The following is a 22,821-nucleotide window of genomic DNA, read 5'->3' on the forward strand; positions in this document are numbered from 1 at the left end:
GCACACATGTCCTGCACAGACCAACACACACAGGACAGACATTGTTCTAGTAGTGAGGGGCAAATATCTTTGTGTTAAAAATTTTTATATATATATTTTTATATATTTATTATTGTATTATATATATATATATATTTATATATTTTATTTTTTTATTATATATATATATATATATATATATATACAGTATATATATAATTTTTTTGTTGATCTTATAAATCATATATTGGGTTCGCTCTGCTTATGTTTTTGCTGATCTCTGAAAACAAAAAAGAAACAATAATTTCAAGCAGAAAGAAATAAAATAAATAACACCATTATAGATAGAAAGTTCATATATCCAAGTCCTTTTCCAAATACAAGTTTTCCTTCTTTTCCTAGGGCAGCATAATTTTTTTCTGTATTCTTCTTGTGTCACTGCGCAGATGCGAAATTAGGTGCCATACCTTCCAGAAAATGTAAAAAAAATGTGAAGATCTTACTGCTACCCCTATTTAATATACAGCGCTGCGTAATATGTTGGCCCTATATAAATTCAGTTTATTAATAATATTTATAATAATAATATTAAGGCGCATGTATGAGATCAGCACTTGTGCATCTGACTGGGCAGAATGGTGGCTCAGTGGTTAGCAATTTGGCCTTTGAAGCACTGAATCCCAGTTTCAAATCTAGGCCAGGACACTACAGGTAGTCCCTGGGTTACGTACGAGATAAAGACTGTTCTTAAATTGGATTTGTATGTAAGTCAGAACAGGTACATTATTTTAATAAATGCAATTAGGACAGATGTTTGTCTCAATATATTATTAGGCAGCGTGGTGTCAGTTACTATGTGAAATCCTCACTGAGAGTTAATCACAAACAAAGCAAAAAAAAAAATCTTTACAGAGTCTAGGCATTCATTAACTTCTGGAGCAATCTGTGATTTGATATGCTAAAAGAAACAACTGCAGAGTTTTGTCTTGGTCATTAAAGGGTTACAAGAGGTTACAGATCAGCTCAGCTTTTAAGATCAACCACAACCACAACCTGTGTTTAGCAAAAGATTTCTTCTGCAAGTCATGCAAACCGCTCCCTATCAAGTCTCTGTCCTGCACACAAGCGAGCAGGGAAGCCCCTTTTGTATCTAGGAGTTGTCAGTATGTTGGATGTCCTTAACTCAGAGACTACCTGTATCTGCATGAAGTTTGCAGGTTCTCTCATCTCCATCTCCTATGTGTCATTGTGGATTCTCTCTGGGTACTCCGGTTTCCTCCCACATTGCAAAAACATGCAGTTAGGTTAAGTGGCTTCTCCCTAAATTCACCTTAGACTGTGTTAATAACATATACCTATGGTAGTGACATTAGATTGTGAGCCCCTTTGATGGACAGCTAGTGACATAACTTTGGACTTTGTACAGCGCTGCGTAATATGTCCGCGTTATATACATACCGTGTAATAATAAAAATAATAATGTTTGATATCAGGCATGAATAAAAAAGCTAGCAGTACCACAGCAAAAAAGCTAGGGCCTCTTTACCTGAACCCCAAGGGTGTAATGCTTCTGAAAGGAGTCAAGGCTTCAAATACTTTTACCCTCTGGCCCGAAACGGGGTGACTGTATTTACTTTGGAGGACTGATTGAAGTCAGGTCCTTCTCAGGAATTAGAAGAGAGACCCCCTTGAGAGCCAGACCATAAGGCTATTAGCCTTCCCTTCATCCCCAGCTCAAGAGGTGATACCAGTGTATTAAAACACCCCTGGACTGCCAAAACCAGGGGTAAAGGTACCACAGACCTCTCTTTCCCACCCCTTCAGCCAGACCAAGCAGACTCTGTCCCCATTAGAAGACTAAGATTAGAAATCATGCCAGGACAACTTCCCATGCTCCAGCCTTGTAATCCAAATTCCATTGCAAACCCAGATATTGTAAAAGTGGTTTCATCATTACTGTGCTGTACATAGAAGGAGATGTGGGAGGGGCTATGTCACTCCACCCACTACCATCTGCCTGCAGAAGGGGGCGGATACAAGACCAGTTACCCTGCACAAATCTAATGAGTATTAGTAACTGGTCTGTATTGCAAGAAGATTCTTCACAGATGCAAAGCTTCATACAAAATTAATGCACAGATTTGTAAGACGTACACAACATACACCAAGGTTCTAATAAGACTTGACTGTCTGTAGAGAATGTTTGGTTTTCACAGGGTTCAGCTTCCTGTATTCCAAAGGTTGTTTCTGCTTTCCTTGTTCTCTGTAGGCTGCCTGGAGGAAGACTGTGGGTGTTAGAATCAGTTTTGTGCTTGCTGAATGACAAATGTGTTTTCAAGTTGAGTGAATTGGCTTTAAGTCAATTACAGTGCATAGCAATAGCAGGTATTAACCCTTTCACTGCATTTTCTGCACATGTGCTACATTAGATTCTTTTCTTCATAGAGGCACCCCAAACACACTCCGCCAATGCACTAAAGTGCAACATGCAGCACAATGATGTGTGTTGCTGTGTTCTTCACTTTTGCTTCGATGAAAGGAATGAGCCAATGAGAATGGCAGTCAGCTGCGTTTTGCATTACCCAGGGCATTGCCATAGTGGGAACAGACTGAACACCCCAAAATATAAGGAATGAATGTAGGGGTTTTCAAATATTTATGTGTTGGAGAGAATATTTTGGAGTGCAAATCTGAACAGTTTTATAAGCAGATACATTTTCAGAAAGCAAACGCCAGACCATGAAGAAAAGGAATGTTGGCATCATTGAGCAGTTCAGTACTGGCCGCTATAAAATATGCAAGGTGCCAGTCACTGGGAGATGCACAGGATTGTCTATTCCTGCTGTAGGTCTGAACTTGGCCTTTGCATGTTTTTAGGTAAGTATAATCTTATTTCTGCGCCTGCCACTTAAAAAAAATTAAATTGTTTATAATAATAAAAGGTAAAATAACAAAACCAGCTGCAATATTCACTTTTATTCCAGAGCTTGCCCCTGCACTACTTTTTGCCCCATTCTGATCACCATCATCAGTTCATTTCCTCTGAGCCCAAGTTGTCCCAGAGCCACCCCAGCTTGTGATTGGACACTCTGATCTCGTTTCCTATCAGAATGCTTTAAGTCACAAATGATTTGCTTCTTTCTCTTACACTCTAGCCTGGGATTTCAAGGCTGTTGCCAATTAGTAATATAATTGCATTTAGTAATATAATAATAATAATCATTATGGAGCTGCAATAGTTTATGTCTTTTATACCTGGCTGGAGGTCAGCTTTAAACCTAAATTTCTATAACACTTTAATGTATTTAATGCTGCTACAAGCTTTGTGCATGGATGCCATTAGTTGTGCTTGCACCCCTCTGCCCTTTGTTCGCCTTGTAGATGTCATAAGGTGTCACCGGGATATGGATTGCCCCATAGAGAAATTACACACCGTCAAGGACAAGGTCATGGCGTCATGCAGAAGGTCAGCGTTCTATAGCATAAGGAAGATTTCATTTTTCTTTCCCGTCAAAAGCTTCAGTGTGTCCAAGATCTTTCCTAAATTGGATGGATGATTTACAGACCCTAAACACATAAGATTGCACATTTGTGTTGCTGAGCCATGACATGAAGTTCTATCATCAGAGTTGCAACTCCACAATTTTTCATCTGATCTAACATCACTAAGTCTTTTAATAAGATCATTGCGGAGCTACGAAACCAAAATTGCCTGGACTTTGCTATAACATTAGGGGCCAACATTAACAGTTTGTGTGTGGCTGAGCATTAATAAAATGTGTGGACTGAAAACATTTTCCAACTAATAGCAAATGCTTTTAGGAAATCCATTCCAGGTTTGCTGGATCACCTAGGTTCTCCCATGATCATCTTTCTTCTGTCTTGGAGAACTTTAATGAATCACTCACAGGGGTGCATTAGGTTGCCATTATGAATGAATGGCATAACATGCCACTATGCACGGTAAGTTATTGTGTATTATGAACAACATACCTATTCCATAAGGCATATATGTGAATTGTTTTAGTGTTGCCTGTTACTTGCACATAGCAGCTAACACTAGATAAAGAATCACAAGTACTAGAATTGTCCATCTGCCACCAACCAAGAAGAAGGAGAAATGTTGGAACCAGTGAATATATTGGCTATCATTTTAATAGGGTCATTTATTCAAACGACAGCTGTACCCACAAACAGTGCAATGTCAGCTAATGTCATCTTGCAGAATTCACCATCAATCGATGGGTGAGATGTGTGTAATGTCCAACGACCACTGAGGAGCAGCTGTATCCGTTACCCTTTGTTGGTCACAGGAATATGACAAGTGGAAAATTTGAGTTGTGAAAATGATTTGCTTGTTTTGAATCTTTATTGTATGACAAAACATGCCCATCATATGCGATGGATCAAAGAGTGGACAATGACACATGTATTGTACATCAATTAATAAATGATTCACCCAAATTATCTCTTCTCTTGTCTTAGCATCTATCTTTCTCCTCTCTTCTGTTTTTTTCTTTCTCTTTTAGTATATATCTTCTCTCTCTTTTTTTTTCTTGCCCAGAAACAATTTGTAGAGTTAATTGCAGTTTATTAGGCAGAGTCTTAGAAGTTCCTCTCTAGCCACAGCTGGCAGAACTATCTGTTCTTTTGCACTTTTTACAAACGTGTGCTGTCCATCATCTTCTCCTCTCAGCATGCCTCATTATGTTACCACAATTCTTAATTAGGTGTTACTAATTACAATGGCATAACCATTACTCTAGTTTCAAAGTTGATGTAGCAAAACAATGGTGGCCTTTATTATTTACTAGGATTCATTAAAATCTACAGGTTTTTAACAGACCTTGGCACGAGTTAACACAAATTTGTGTTTTCTCGCAACAGATGACTTCTTAGCCTTTGGGGTTGCAATTACTATAATTACATGACAAAGAAAACTGGATCTTTTTTACTTTGTATGCAGAGACTAAAGAGAAATGTATATTATATATCTGTTCAATCAAAGCATGATTTCATAACACACATAACAGATGAAACTGAGAAACTCATAGCGGTCTGGTTATAATGCACTGAACCTAACATTCCCAGGTGTTCCAGGTCCATGTGTTTCAATGGCAGTAATTGATTCTATATCAGGGAATGTTTCAGTAAATGTCTGAGTAACTGCTTTTTAAAAAGACCCCTTAAGGTGTTTTCGGAATAGGACTTTCTTTTAATTTTAACATGTTTCTATTAGGATGAACCTTCACTTTTTTAGTAAACAGCACTTATATTACTTAAAGAGGACCTAAACTCAAAAAAAACCCAGAAAGAGTTACCAGGAGGTATTTGACAACAGAGACTTGCAAGGTCTTTTTGTTTTAACTGTAGCTGTTTTAGTGGTGCCACACACAGAGAGCCCGCCGCTCCACAGATTGTACATCATCAATGGCCATCCAGTGGCTGAAGAGGATCGCCAAGCTCTCAAAGTCCGCCATGTAGCTGGGCGGTGAAGATGGCAGCTGCCAAGGATGCAGCAATGACAGATCCTGGACCTGTCATTGCTGCAGGGCGGCTGCACGTGGGTAAAAATGTGTCATAATTGGAAAGTATGCTGTGCAAACTTGCTGATTATATCAGAAACTCACCACCCACCAACAAGTTTAGTTTCTCTTTAAATGTAAATTCAACGAATTTTAAATCTGCACTTTCAGTGGGTTTACCCCAGCATTACAATTATCCTGACTTACAATGGATGGCTATAGGTTCTGTTTTGTAGGGATGAAGTCTGAGCAACTTATAGAAGAGGATGTGGGGGGTTGGTAGCACAGAGGAGGGAATAAAACACTTTTATTTTTTCTGTGTACATTTTGCTAGACAAATATGAGCATTTAACACTTGCAGTGCAAGAATAGCCCCACTGCAAGAGTAGATTTTTTTTTTATTACCTGGAGTTACGATTTAAAAAGATATTGAGCCACCACTGAACCAATGTTACTAGATAAAGTATTCAGTCTTCCTTAATTAGAGTTCCCTGTAAACCGCTGCAGCCAGATGTTGGGTGCTAATTATTCGAATTTACTATAAAGGGTATTTTATCATGTGTAAAGTACAATACTAGCATGAGCCCAGTGGAGTTCTGACTATGAGGCAAGGGAAGTCTATTTCATCAAGCAGCAAATAAAGATTATGGCACTGGTTCGCCCATGTGGCACTTACTATGTTGGTACATTCAGAGCTGTGAAGCATCCTGTACTGGATCCTGGTTTGTACACCATACTGGGACCCTCACCCAGTACAGGGCAGGGCACAAAGTATAATTTCAAACTCAATACTCAATGCAAATACATAATCAGTGACATACAGGTCACTATGTCCTGCCTCATAGGGTCACCTTTTGGCCCAATTGGCTGGTTTGGCTGAGTAATTTTAGTCTAGTTGAATCTGTACATTTTTTTATATTCTGTATACCTAATACAAATCAAGCCCCCCCACCCTTGGGTCAATTTATGGGTCTGATCCCACCTAATGCTAGGTTACCTTATTACTCCACCTGGGGATACTGCCCTTTCATGTTACTGCCTGGCAAATTTAGTGATCCAATACTCAAATACCAACGTGACTCATTAGCTGAAGTAGACGTCATTTCTCACCTGGGTGACAGGTGAGTGCAAAGCGATATATTCTGATACATTGCATACCACATTATGACACCTTCTTAATGTTTGGGCAGCAAAAAGTCTAGAAACACTGCTGCAACATCTGGCTACAAGTGAGGGAGTAAAAGATATTGTAGTGGTAGTTGTTTTGTAGATAACACTTTAAATCTGGGAGAATTGGTTATAAATCTGATGATAAGAATTAGATGTTGAAAGTCAGGGTTAAATCTTTGTAAAAAACGTGTAAACTCCTTGAGTGCATGATGGTATGTGGAGGAGATTCCTGAAAAGTGTAGCACATGATAAATCATCAAGGCAAAACTAAGAATTAGTAAGAGGTTCTTCATAGCTCAAATAGGAAGGATAATGGAATGGGCAGTAGGAAGAGGGTGCAGAGAAGATAAGAGTTTTTATTATCTTGTATTTATATAACACCAACAAATTATGCAGCTCTTTACAACTCCATAGTCATATCACTAACTGTCCCTCAAAGGGGCTCACAATCTAATGTCCCTACATATTCATCTGTCATTCATACAGTCTATGGCCAATTTTGGGGGAAGCCAAGTAACCTAAGTGCTTGATTTTGGGATTTGGGAGAAAACTCACATAAACACGGGGATTAAAATTCAAACCTGGGACCTAGCACTACAAAGGCAGGTCCTAACCACTGAGCCACTGTGCCAGCTAAATTTAGCGAACTTATCACCACAATTCCTATTTTATATAAAAGGGTAGATAACCCTTCTTTGTAATAAAAAAACATATTTTTTTTTATTAAATGCCTTTTCTTTTTAAAAAAAAGGCAAAGCCTCTCCTATTGTGTTAATACTGCTGCAGCGGTAAAGACTAAATGGGAACGCTGAGGCTGCCTTGCTGGGCTGCTCCTTCTGCACATTCCCGAGACTGGTCATGCGCAGAAGAGACTTTTCTGTCATTGGGAAAAACAAGATGGCGATCTCAGTCATGCGCAGTGAGGTTGGACCTTTTTTTTTTACAACTACAGCAGCATACGTCACCTGATCTCACGCCTACGCAGTGCGGGATCAAGTAACGTAGGCAGAAAAAGGAAGAAGATGGCAGTACCCGGTACTGGGATGAGGCAAGAAACCAGGACGACGCGACAGTTCAAGGGCGATCGATGGTTCTGTGTAAGTAAAGGTAAGTGTCTTTTTTTAATTTTCCCTTCATTTTAAAAGTTTTTGTATTTTTGTAAACCACAGGCTGGTACATTATGGTAATTTTTTTTCTTCAAACACTTAAAACTTTTTTATATCATATGGACACAAGAACTGTTCTGTACGTTTGACTTACAGTGATCAACTGCAGAATATTTCATCAATATCTAGACTGCATGGTTTAAATATATAGATACCTTTGCAGGTATTTTTTTCATATATTTGTAAAGCAAATCCTAGTTACATTTGTCAGCAGTGAAATCTACCAGTAACTTGCAACCCATTCATTTTTAAGGTTGTAGATGTAAGAACAAACTGTCAATGTGTGTAACATAGTTGACACGGTGCAAGATTTTCACATAGTGTACTAGACACTAGTATTATTATTCTCCTTGCATGCTCTGTCTGCATGAGCCTGAAAAAATACATTCCCAGACCCGGCCTGTTACAGCAGACTGTGAATTAAGCAGTCGTTTCATAGAAATAAGCACTTGCTTGAACAAAGTGTATATTGTGAGCCCACAGCTGAGCTGTACAACTTTTGCTTTCTAGATCCAACTGCTGCATTAAATGAGCATCTGCTATATTTAGCACCAAATGAAATAAATATCAAAACAGAGGGTGCATGCTGTTGCAGCCAGATCCCCCATTTAGTAGAAAGCAGATGTAACGTTTGCCGATTTCACTGACAAGATAGGCATTGCATAATTAAACCATTTATGAGGCATCATGATGCCTCGGTCTGTCCTGTCACTATAGTTTAATAAACATCTAATAGAAAATGTGTCAACTCTTTGTCACCAGTCTAGGCATGGAGAAGGTTTTTTTTTTATTAATTTGTCACAAAAAGATAAGCGAAGAAAAGAGCTGCATCCGGAAAGAATTTATTAGTAGGTCAAGGGCAGCTGGGGAAGCAAGATTTCTTTTATTTCCTATTGCTTCCCTGCAGTTGGGTAGTTGTAGGTAGATGTAAGCTACGACTCAATGATATTTAGTTTGATAAAGTGTATTAGAAATAATTTGCTTTGTGCAAAAATACATATTTTTACAATTTATTCCTTATTTTTTTTTTTTTGAATGTATGTGCTACCAACCCCTGATCCAACAATTTTAAGCCAAATCAGCCACTTACTCATTTCTTGCATTGGACTGGTTTTCTGATCAACAGTGGGTAATGCCTGTACAATGTAAGTTGCAATATTGGTTATGCAGTAAAGGGGATTAGTTTAATTCAGCTTGTTTTGCTTATAGTTTAAACAAAGCATGCAGAATTTAAAAATACACTTATAGACAATAATTGTTTTCTAATACACTTATAACTAGGGTCAGTTCTGCTTGCTTGTGTTAGGCAATCTGTTGCTGCTTCACTCAACCTTGTATACTCCATCAAGGCAAGAATGGTGCAAAGTGTGTCACAAGTCAGTTCGACAGGGGGGACCAAGTCAGTTTTGCACGGGGACTCATTGTTGGCTACATCCGCCACTGCATCAAGAGCCAGAATCTGCAGACATTTGTAGTATTTCTCCAACAGACAAAAGTAAAAAGAGCAAGGTATAGTTAAAAAAAAAAAATCTTGTGCCTGCATGTGGCCTTTGAAGAATGGAGTTGGACTGCCCTGTTGTATATGATTCAGGCTAGATGCTCACATACATTTTTGTTATGGTATCTTTTCCTTTGATCATAGCTTTAATTTAGATATGTTTCTCATTAACACATAGGTAAAGCCTAAAAAAGACCAAAAATCATTATAAATGGCCCATGATGGCATCAACATAAAGGATCAACTATAACCTATAGGTATTCCTTTAGGACAAGAGCTGTCACTGGACAAAAAGAATATACAAACAGAAGATACATGAAACAATAAAGCACATATATGGTCACTTGGATACTTTCAAGCCATGCTGCACCTATTCTTCTAAATTACTACATGATTAGAATAATATTTATAGATATGAAGTGATCATCACCAAATATAGCCATTATAGCAATACAGGATAAAATCTTCTCTATCTCTAAATATCTTGGGCTACCATCAGCTGGTTGTTTTCTGGAGGACAGGTGATATTAATGATCAGGATGAAATAATCCAACTTGATGATGCTTGCAGTGTCTGAAGAGTTGGGCATAGTGCATGTACACTCTACACATAGGGCCTGAGTTATCAAAGCTCTCCAAAACTGGAGAAGATAGACTTTCATGGGAGAAACTGAGCAATCCAAAAAACCTGAAAAAATATGGTATATGGCCAATGTTTTCAATCCTGGACTAGATTCATTCCCAGTTTGTAGGATCTCCTAGGGTTCTCCCATGATAGTCTATCTTCTCCAGTGTTGGAGAGCTTTGATAAATGAGGCGCATAAACTGTGAACAAAGGCTTCTATGTCTATATATATCCCATGTAACTGACCAGACTTTCTAAATCTTTTAACATGGGGGAACCCTTGAAATAACTTTCAGGTCCTCGGGGAACCCCTGTTATAGCAATAACTAATTAGAAACCAGGTAATACTTGCATGTATCTCATTCCTAATTTGAAGGTACAACAACATATCAGAAACCCAATTCAGTTAATACATAAAACTAATCCCATGATATGAGTTTCTTTTTTTAATCCGTGGCTCTCGTCAGTGCTCCACAATGGTGCACAGTACAGGAAAAGATCATTGAATCAATAGTCACTTATTGTTGCAAAATATATATTTTTCCTTCTGCACGATGGAAGGTAAGAATTAGGTCTAAGAGAGCTGTAATTTATATGGTTGCTATAAAAAATGGCATGAATTAAAATTTTGATGATATTCATATTATTTCAGTGTGAGATACAATGAGCCAGTAAATACCCCTTCATTACAATTCAAGAACCACATAAGGTATAAAACTAGAAACAGATGCAAAGAGGGCTTTGCTTGCATTCCATTAGTCTACACATGAAAGTTCCAGAGTTTATTCCTAGAGCTTTACCAGGAAGAGTTAAATACAAAGCCATGTATCTCCCCATGTGAAATTCTAAAAAGGTTGTATGAGCCGGCACCCTTCTTTTTCTTTCTTTTGCTTCTCTTGAGTAGGCCTGTGTTCTCATCATTACAATATCAATGGCTGGGCACTGAAGCATATGTGACCAGTAGTGGTCAGAGGTGACTATTCATCTTATCTTTTAAAAAGCCAGTCAGTTTTATTTCCACCATTGAAAAGCTGAGATTCCTCTACAAATTGTTAGTGAATGAGTACAAAAAGTCCTTCTTCTCGATAGGGCGTACCTCCCATTAGGGTGTTTGTTACAATAAATGCCTCACTTTTCCCTCTGTTAGATTTGCTGTGAAATATAAATCTAATGGGTTCAGAGCCAGGGAGTACGTTTTATTTAATGTGATATATTTTATTTGGTGATAAGTTTTATTTAATGATATATAATACTATTTTAAAACCCATAATGATATATAATGCTACTTTTAAATTGTCCAATAGCAACACACTACTAGTCAGCTGCAATTATATATTAGAAAGCAAAAAAAGCTACTTCATAGTTGGCCATCTCAGGTTTGATATTGGTCACTTGGATGTTTACCTGCATTACTGTAATATTGTCTTGACAGATGAGGCACCAACTGAACTTTTCAGTGTTGTGTGCAAAGAAACTGAAACACTATATGCCTGACTTTATAAAAACCCCAAAGACTGGAAAAGATTATCATGGGAGAAACTCCAAGATCCAGAAAACCTGGAATGGATTTGGTCCAGGATTGAAAGCATTTCCCAAGTAACATCAAATCACCCAGGTTCTCCCACAATAGTCAATCCTCCCCAGTCTTGGGAAGCCTGAACAAAAAAGAAGACATGTCTTTAATTTAGAAAGGTCCATGCGTATATGACCTGAAGAAGTTTTTGAAAGAGGAATATCCTATAACCATTGTGCAAATCCAATCAGCAGCTACATAAGCATTTAGTTGTGGTTATAGCTAATAAAGAGCTTTCACTAAATATTAGGGCCCATATATTGATTTATTTGTTCACCAACCTTAATCCTGAAATGTGTGGTTTGGGAACACATATAGATTTCAAAGCAAATGATTCAATTTTTGTTACCATACATCAGTGTTTCTTGACCTTTTTAACATAGGGCAACTCTTGAAATAAATTTCATGTCTTTAGGGAACTCATTCTTTAATTACTTTATCCACAGCTTACAGTACATTAGTTTGGTGGTCTCTGGGAAGAATGCCTCTTACATTGCTGGCCATTGAGAAGAATGTCACCCTTACAAAAAGATCATTGCTGTCAGTTAAAATGACGGGAAAGTCACAAACTGCTGATTGCTCAAGGAACCCCTAGCAACCTCTGGAGAAACTATGGAGAAACACTGCCATATGTTAATATATATTTATATGTGGGAACAAAAGAAATACAAAGAAAACTGGGCTTTTTTATGGCAAGGCAAAGATTGTATTGAGCATCAGTCAAATCATACAATCGATAGTCAATAAGGTTCATATTTGTATACATACAATAAATAGAAAACCCCATTCAATTAATCACAGGGAATGATGCCTGTCAACTATACAAAAATAGCTAGGTGCATCTAGAATGCAACAAATTCCCACACGTTTTGCTGATTTTGCTGGTTTCTTCAGGGGATGTATTAAGAATGAAATATATCTATGAAACAGAGCAATAACAGATATTGATTCAATCAAAATATCATATAATAATAAACATATAGTATTTACATTCAATATAAAATGAGTGACAAGAATCAATAGTAAGTTGCAAAATTGGAAAGGGTCAGAGTCTAAACCAATTTATAGGAAGGTTGCTAGTCATATTGACTCAAAATGATTAGAATAACATTGATATATTGTTGTGTAAACTAGAGTAAAAATATTTTATATACCAAGCTTAAACAGGATGCAGATTATTCATAGCTGTATAGTAATATTAAGATAGATAGATAGATAGATAGATAGATAGATAGATAGATAGATAGATAGATAGATAGATAGATCTGGTACTGTCAGTGTGGCCAAAACTCCTTTTAATGAACCTTTTTTACAGATGGATAGAGAAAGAAATGACAGACTGTCAGGCAGCCAGGTGTCAGAATATCTAGCATGCAGATTTATGCATGTTATTTCCATGCAATTAGCCTATTTATAACACAAACAGAGACAATTTGCATAGGTGACAGCCATCTGAAATGTTGTTTCTTGTCACCAGATCTCACATTAGAGAAACGTATGAAAAATTCACAACTTAGTGCTGTAATACGCTAATGCTATAATGTAAACTAAAAGTTCACTCAGTATTTGTAGAGCTGGTTTAGTGCATTACAATGAGGCGTGCTTCAATTTCACATTTGACAGTTAAGATAAAGGCTATGGGAAACTTTCCTGGCCCTGTCACTCTGTATTTTAGGAATGTATTACTTGCTCTATGTGATAGGACAAAATGAATTTTTATTTGGTTACTTTGTAGAGAGAAATACTTTAAGAAGATGCTACTTGCAGGGTGTTGGTGGATTCCATGTCAAACAGTGTTACAATTGAGGGATGAGGTTGGAAGAGATTGTTTGGAATCATCTTGCTGTTTTTGTACTGCTGGAACATGTTTGGACTTTGAAATCGGTTCATAGTGCGGAGACTCTGAGATCAGAACTTTTGTATCACACCTGCAGCATCAGAACTGTTTAGGAAAGAATATTTGTGGGGGTGCAAATGGAAAGTGTCCTTTAAATCATTTTTTTAATTAACAATCATTGTCCTGTTTATTGATACATTAGTAATTACCAGCTCATGGATTTATCTCTAACATTTACAGTGCCCCTTATAATAATGGACGACCTAATATTAGCACTCTGGCCTTTGCAGCACTGGGTCTCAGGTTCAAATCTCGGCCAGGACACTATCCGCATGGAGTTTGCAGGTTCTCCCTGTGTCTGCGTGGGTTTCCTCCTCCATTCCAAAACATGCAGTTAGGTTAATTGGCTTCCCCCCAAAATTGACCCTAGACATAATATAAGACATATGACTATGGTAGGGACATTAGACTGTGAGCCCCTTTGAGGGACAGTTAGTGACATTACTATGGACTTTGTAAAGTGCTTCGTAATTTGATGGCGCTATATAGATACAGTGTAATAATAATAATACAAGGGAACATCCCTTTAAATATTATATTTGGTATTAAGACATGAGTAAAGACAGTGCATTACACACAAAACAACATCATAGAAATACCTGAAATGTAATAACTAGTACAGTAAGGCAAATATAAGTGCAATTATTTATTATCAAACTTTTTAATCAAGGTATCAGCCACCACCAGATATTATACATTGTTGAACATTGAAATAGAAGACCTGCATACAACAAAAATCCATATTGTGCCATTCCATCCTCGAATAAGATATATTCAGGTGAAATAAAATGAAAACTAGTAGCAGCACTCAAGTAAAATAACAAAATCAACAGTCTATTCCAATGTCCCAAAATTAATAAATGGTATCAAACCAATGGTAATATCCAAGAGGTATCCTAATGCACCATCATCCCGGCAACATCATTTCCGTCAGGGTTCAGAAGTAACGTAGTCAAGTAATTCTGCCGTAGAATACAATTATAGTATTTGCATTGGATAATTAAGAAAGTTGAATTAATTTGTTGAGAGTTTCAGGTATTTCTTTTTCATTGGATTTTAACACATGTGCTGAGTTTTGGTGAAAGTGAGTTCATTTTCACTACCTCTGGTTCGTTCAATAGTTTTGGAGTTTGGATATTCCCCATTGGTTTTCAAAGCTTTGAAGCATTTTTGACCATTTTTGATTTAGCAGTCTGACTTTTTGGATAATATTATATGGTTGATACCTTTTTTTCAGTTCTGGGATGTTGACTGATTTTATTATTTTTGTTGGGTACTGCTTTTAGCTTTCATTATCTTTGAGGCACATAATATATCTGGAGTGGGCTGCTATATTGTTAATAATTTTAGTGCAAGTGTATTTTTAGATTAAGAAATTTAACAAACAAACTACAACACTAACTGTCCTTCAAAGGGGCTCATATTCTAATATTCCCACCATAGTCATATGAAAGATGAAATAAGCTAACTGCATGTTTTTAGCATGTGGGAGGAACCCCCGCAAACATGGGGAGAACATACAAACTCCATGCAGATAATTTCCTGGTCAAGTATCAAACCTGGAACCTAGTGCTGCAAAGGCCAGAGTACTAGCCACTGAGCCATAGTTGGTGTTGCTAAGCTGTCTTCTTAAATATGCGTAATGAGCTTTAAATTTAAAGTAATGGGAGTGCACAATACCCCATTACCTAACTCTTGACACCTAACATGCCCCTAATTTTAGCCATCAACATGCGACCTTCAGCCCTAACACTTACCCTAAATCATAACCCTCATAAACTACCTTGTACACTTGGCCTCTAAACCAGTCTTCTTTACCTTTTGAACATGGAGGGACCCTTGAAATAATTCAAAGGTCTTCAGAGAACGCCTCCTATAATTACTTTATCCACAGCTCACAGTATATTGTGTGGTGGTCAGTGGGAAGAATGTCACCCTTACAGATAGCCAAAAAGATCACTGGTGTGACTTAAACTGACCTCGGAGCCAAACATTGCTCATTGCTCATGGAACCTCAGACAACTTCTGGGTGAGCCCTAGTTAAGAAACATTGCTACAAACAGCTGCCCTAAACTTAATCTAATACTGTTAATAATCTTCAGTTTTAGAGCATCCTTCACCTGACTCTGCTTGCTGTTTCTATCCCAGCATTATCCTGTGAACACATTAAACTTGATTTAATCATGGTATAGATAGATATAAAATGAAAATATGTTGCAGAGCCGAGTCATTAAAAAGATATGGTGCTAAACTGTCCTGTTTGACAAAGCCCTTTAAGTATCAATATATTTACGTACTGAGGTCTTCTTATGGATCCTCTGGGATTTTAAGGCAAGAACAGAAACTAGATTGAAATTGCTGCAAATGAATGAAGCACAAGGAAGTAACGATTGCTCAAAACAACTTCACGAGCCCATGATTTGTTGCATAAGGCAACGTTACTCTTATTCAGATAATAAATTTGATATCTTCATGTACTTGTTCGATTTCACCCCCTTGTGGTCCTTGAGCCTTTAGCAAAGTTTAATTGCGTTAGAAATCTCTGCAAAGTTATGCCAAGTTACGTCAATGAACATTTATTCACATAGCTGTTATCTGTGGTTCTCAATCTTCCATCATTTCTCCCCTGCTGCTGACTTTCATCTGAGCAAGTGGACCTCTGTGACCACTGGAAAATAAACGATAACTGCAACAGATCTGTCATGTCAAGTCATTGATTATACCAAGAATCCACATTTGTTGTCATTTTTTGCTGCTTATTAAACAGGTATTGGGTGCACTATTGATTGACAGTTTATTAGGAATCATTCATTTTGAAAAACAATTATCCGTCTTGTGTATGAAGCTTGGGAAGGCCCATTTTAAATCCTTTGTTTCCTCCATGCTCTCAGGTTTAATCTTACTGTATATCCCAAAACCATACTGGGTTTTGGGATATAGTAATTTGGTAGGTAGGGTTGCTAGCTTCCTTCAAAAATTGTCCTTACTTTATAGGCCTGATTTATTATCTAAATTCTAAATTCTCTAAGACCGGAGAAGATAGACTATCAGGGTAAAACGTAAGAATGTGATTCAGCAAACATGGAATGGATTTGCTATTAGTTGGCAAATGTATTCAATGGTGGACCAGATTCATTTCAGCTTTGTTGGATCATCCAGATACACCCATGATAGTCTGTCTTCTCCAGTCTTTTAGAGTCTTAATAAATCAGGCTCCTTGTTAGAGGTGACAACCTATGATCATGGTTGGGACGTTATATTGTGAGCTCTTTTGAGGGATCATGACTTTGGACTCTTTACATTAAATTAAATTACATGATAACAATACAAATTACACCTGCCTCTCCTTGTACTTTGCAAAGAAGGTTACATCTATTATATCCACAGTATTTAACCCATACACATTGGATAGACTGTGCCACACCAATCTGTAAATCAGCCATAATATACCCAATTCCTTATTAAAGTCTTGCAGTTTATAGCTTGCAATTCCACATTTGAATTTGTGTCCCACAGCCAATTTTCAGGGTCTCAGATTTCTATACTGTAAATAGCATTCATTCTATTTCATCGTGTTTGAAATCTCAGGTTTTTGGGTCTCAGAAAAAGTCACATTGTCACTTGGGGTTCCACCATGAATAAAGTTTAACACTCTGATGAGCTTCTTAGATTTTGCACTAAAAAGAAAATGTGGAAAACCATGAAACATGTAATAATCAGTTACAAGCATATTTTCTGTTATGAACAAATCTGAAAACTTTATTTGTGAAAAAGATTGATTATCACACCTGTTCAAACAGGATAACATTGTTGGATGAGCACATTTGAGGAATAGAAAAGGGAAAGCACATTGCCTGCTGTTATCTGAAAAATGGGCTGCAAGACCTAATAACTGAATTTGACCGGTGGAGCTTGAAAACTGACAATCGCAGCTGCATGGAAATGCTGTCAAGGAATTCTCAAACACAGCTGGACAATACTGATACCAAACACTGAGCAGAGGTTTCAGCAATTAGCTATCGGGGAGGTGCAAGGACAGGAAGAATTGTTTATAATCACCACTCATCAACAGCCTCATAAAGCACATCAAAGTATAATGCCCTGATGTGTTCTTTAGCCACCTGACACACAGCAGGAGGTCAATAAGGGCTTTTAGTATTGGGTAGGATGGGACAGGTCATAACACGTGAAAAGAATCTGAATTGTCGAAAAAAAAAATAATGTCTAGGCCACCAGCTGACGACCCCTAACCCCGAGCTTTGTGTTTTTCTTACAATGCAAAGTTAGAATAACAATATATATATATATATATATATATATATATATATATATATATATATATAAAATTCAGAATGTCAGCTCTTTTTCAGGGTCACTTTCGGCAAACATTCTCTGGTGGAGATTTAATCAATTCCAATAAAACACATGCACCAGACAATGTTTCATGAAAATAGTTCTCCCTGCTTTATAAATAGTCCCCTCAATATTATTAAAAAAAAGACCTTTCCATGTCAATGTGCTGCTTCTCTAATTGTCTAAAATTGTCATGAAGATGCAATGCAAAATGGTGACCTGTAGGCATTCTGTACACTGCTGGTATATGGCAGCCCTCAAAAATGTAATTTACTGCTTTTCACTGTGGCTCATTGATTTAGTGTGAAATCTGCACTAAGTGACATTTAAGGCATTTATTGCAAAAGATATTTCACTTTTGATGAGATACTTCCTAGGGCTTGTCTACTACAGAGATGTATAGGCTGCAATGTCTTTGTCAGGGCATTAGGATTTGCTCAGCAGGTGGTATTGTACTTACCTAAAACCACGGCTATGTGATGCTCCTATCCCAAGTCCTTTGTTCTGATTGTAAAAGGCAGGCTGGATTCAAAAACCTTCTGGCTGGGTTAGAAAAGGGTATAAGGTAAGGTAATATTTTCCCAGATATGGGCTTCATAATTCATAGTTTGATGATTTTATTCCAAGATACTTAATTGTATTAAAGCACAAATATGAGCATAAGAATATAACTTAAAGGCTCTGGATAATGAAGGGATTCTTAACTGTAAGGACTATGAAAATGTGGAATCGGCTCCCTCAGGAAGGAGTTTTAGCAACTACTATAAATTTGCTTTAAGAAAAAGCTGGATGATTTCTAGAAGCACAGAATATAACTGGGGATTAAGGATTTAAAGTAAAGATAACAGTGGCTGTTAATCAGGGAACATCTGATTGCCTCATGGAATCAGGAAGGAATTTTTTTCCCTGTTGGAGCAAATTGTACCAGGGTTTTTGCCTTCCTCTGGACCAACTATGTCCTATAGGGATTTATATCTGGGATATGTTTATTTTGCTAGTGGTTGAACTTTGATGGATTTATGTCTTTTTTCAATGTGACCTACTATGTAACTATGTAAAGACATATGGTCCTGGTGATGAAAGTTCAGGGAAACCCCTGACAATATGGATTGTCATCCTGTAACAGCACTTCCCAAAACATTGATTTTCCCAAAGCAGAGCTATCACAAAAAACAAACAAACAAACACTACTTACCTTTACGGGTGGAATGCTGTTGATCCCTCCAGAATTCAAGTTGATTTGATATTTTCTTCCTACCTCACCTGATACGAAACTTTACTCATTGGTGGCCAGTGAGCTCCTGTCATAGTTTAATATACACAGCATACTTGCCCATAATGACACAGACGTACCTGTTTGCAGGTGATCTGTAGGGATGACGGGTCCAAGAACATGTCGTCACTGCGCCCCAGAAAACCACCATCTTTCCAGCTCTATGGGGTCCATGGTTATCCTCTTTAGCCATTGCTAAGGAGTTACATTGGGCCTGATTTATTAAAGCTGTGAGTTTGAAGTAAAGCAAAATGCCAAACTTTTTAAAAAACATATTTATGGTTTCAATACATTTAATTATTTAACATAAAAAAACAATAATCCCACCTCTAGTTAATAATATTCCCATCATTTATTTGGTTCTCCCCAGCCAAGAGAAAAGGAGCAGCCTCTGTAGCATATGAATGACATAAGGACACAAAGGACTTTTGGCTGTACTGCTCTTTACTGTGGCAAAAGAAAGACAAAACTTGATAATTATCTCTTAAACAAAATGTCCTTCCTCATTGTCCAATTGAATTTGCACATGAATTTGAGATGAGTGTCGTGATTTGCTTACAAATGAGCTGGGAATCTCAGTAGACTGATGCCTTTCAATGTGCCAACCCTGTTCAACACCTCCAGGGTTTAGGTGTGAAATGAATACTTTCAGATTAAAAGAGCTGCAATAAACAAGGAGACTCTTTCTGTCAACATGCTCAGAATGAAAGAAAAGTCATCACAGCATCGCTTTTCTGTTAACTTCTGTAGCTGATGAAGGACAGAAGAATTTCACCCCTGGATCTTATAATTTTACAGCTTGGCATAGGTCACTAATTGCTATTCTTCATAACCCAAAGTGAACAATATTTTGTTGTCAATATATAATGTAATTCCAGAAAACAAGCTGTTCCAGGAAAATAAAAGTTAATATTTATTCCTCACAGTCTATGTGAATTTTAATATGTATTTGACCTGCTGTATTTTCTAAGAATTTTCCTAATGCTTAGATTTCTGTACATTAGGGTTTTGTTTTACAAGTTTGAAGTTGCATGAAGCTATCTGAACTCTAGGTAAACAAAACAAAAAAAAGAAGCAAACAAAAATTTACCTGAGAATCAAATTCAAGCTCCTGTGCTTTGCCTTCAAATCCCTCCACAGTTATTGTCTTACTTACCTTTCTGACCTGATAGAAAAATACTCCCCTAGCCGCTCCCTCCGCTCCTCCATTGACCAACTAACGACTTCCTCACTCATAACCTCATCACACACACAGCTCTAATACTTTTCTAGAGCTGCCCCAATTCTCTGGAATGGTCTTACTCATCCTATTCGGCTTGCTCCTACGTTCTGCTCATTTAAAAGAGCACTCAAAACCCATCTCTTCAAACTTGCCTACCCGGCTTCTTCTGTCTCCTAAAACCTCACTACTTCCCACCACTATATATCTCCCCTCCTATTGTGTGTTACTTCTGCCACCACCAAGATTGTAAGCTCCCCTCCTCCTTTGTCACTGTCTGTATCTGTCTGTCATTTGCAACCCGTATTTAATGTATAGTGTTGCGTAATATGTTGGCGCTATATAAATCCTGTATAATAATAATAATAATAATAATAATAATAATAGGTCATAGCTTTTATGTGCCTCAAAGGACATCTTTGTCTAGCAAGGGAGGCATCTTGAGCTTTTTCTGCTGCAGTTCGTCCTTCGTTTACAGATCCTCTATTTAATTGAACCCTGTGACTGGAAAGTGAAAGGAGTTCATTGCTTTTTCTCCTTGCTCTGTTCTGCCATTAGTATGGCTCCTTGCTGTGCTTCTCAACTGCATTTTGTTGCTCACCCTCCAACCACTTATAAACACTTCTGTACAAACTGTACTGTACACGACATATAAAATACTAATATATTAAAGAATACAGAGCTTCAATAATTTGCACAGCTTTGAATGGTTATTTTACTACACCAAATGTGATTTGACGTTCTTCTTGTCAGGTGCTGGATAACTTCCCACCCTGAAGGTAGTGTCAACTCTACCTCCAGTATAAAATTGACAGGGCGCACTTCAGTGTTGAAGCCCCAATAAATTTATTGCAAAAAAAGTCTGCATAAAAGGGCAACGCATTTCAGGAGCAGAGCCATGCCCCCTTCATCAGGGCTTAGACAAGTAAAAGTGGTTAACTTGACAAAGATACTTTCTAATAATAATGATATGTTGTAGGTTTTTGAGACACTTGTCAGCAGCTGGTGGTTGTGAAATATTTTACATTGCTGTACTTGCTCCATTTATTGTCCTTAATAAATATGACTTCTTCTACACTAGGCATATAAGGTTGTACATAACGTACATCAGCTGAATTGCACATGCAGGAAGATTTACGTTTTGCTTAGCATTGAACATGTGCCTGCCTCACCTAGACTGTCCAAGACCTTTTATTAGCTAATCTTCTAGCAGCATTGTCTTGATGACTGGCCTGACTATAAAATGGCCTATTGTTCCCAACTGGCTGAGCAATCTTCTAGAAATAAGATAACAGATGTTTTATTGAAGATCTCATTGTAATTTATGCTCTGTCTTCCCTTATGGCAATATTAAAAAAGTACTTTTGATAGGAAGTATTTTCACAAAACCTTTTTAGTATAAAGTAGGCAATGTCTTTCCAATTCATTCAACTTTATTCAATTTTAAAACGTACCTAAACTCAGAAATTTCACCTTACATAAAAGGATAGACAACCCTTTATGTTAATTAAAATTACTGCTTAACTTACTAGCAAAAGTGCTTTTTGGAATAGCTGGCAATATTATCATTGAATTACTTTTACTTTGTTTGAATAGAATAAGTCTTAGCACATCCTAATGTTATTTAGTGTTTGACAGTAACATGTTTAATCTGTTTGGATGGCTCAGCTGGTTGCATGACACCTACTGCTGTTCAGCAAGTGATATCTGAAGGGTTGGTGATTTCCTGTCAAACTGCACCTGGGACAACAGGGACCATGTGGAATGCTTAATGTATAGTAGTATATTGTGATTGTTTTTGTCTTTTTTTTCTGGGGAAAAGATTTTGTTTCATGGTCAGTGAGGCAGACATAACAATAAATGGACTGATGTAACCTTGATAATTACTGAAATATACACTAATTGGGTCTACCCAACCACAAGCACAGCACATAGCTTTTAATCATTGTAATATTCTTGCATGATATCAGCAGCTACAGCCTAATTCAGTACGATCAAACCCAGGGCCATTTCCAGGCATAGGCAACATGCTACTCCTTGGCTAGCAGTCTGTCAAATTCCATTGCTTCTCTTCTTCCTATTATATGAAAATAATAGCCGGGAAGACTAGTATAGCCATAGATAACATGTCCCAGGGCTTACAGATTCATTTGTGACACGTGTAATGTGACATCATTGTGGTCAAGCTCCCGGAGCAGAATATACAGGATTCTGGAACAGGGAGCCATAGCTATTGCACCATGCTTTGCCTCATTACTCCGCATATTGGAGGAAGAAGGGAAGCAGCTGCTTTGGTTCACCGATGGGCCAGGTTTTTAACTGATAGGTGTTGGGAAACCTAGGGCACCCAACTACCTGTGTGGCCTTAATCAAATCTTGCGTGGAGCAAGAAATTGTCTATTTTTGAAAAGTATTTAAATATGGATCAGTCAAAGCATGTAAAGCATTTCACATAGCTTATTTGAAGTGGCTGCCCCTGTTTATAACCCAAATCTCTGTTTCTCCATCGTCCTCAATTGTTCTTTTTGATCTAATTTAAAAATC

Source organism: Pyxicephalus adspersus, chromosome 2, assembly GCF_032062135.1.
Source record: "Pyxicephalus adspersus chromosome 2, UCB_Pads_2.0, whole genome shotgun sequence".
Lineage (NCBI taxonomy): Eukaryota > Metazoa > Chordata > Amphibia > Anura > Pyxicephalidae > Pyxicephalus > Pyxicephalus adspersus.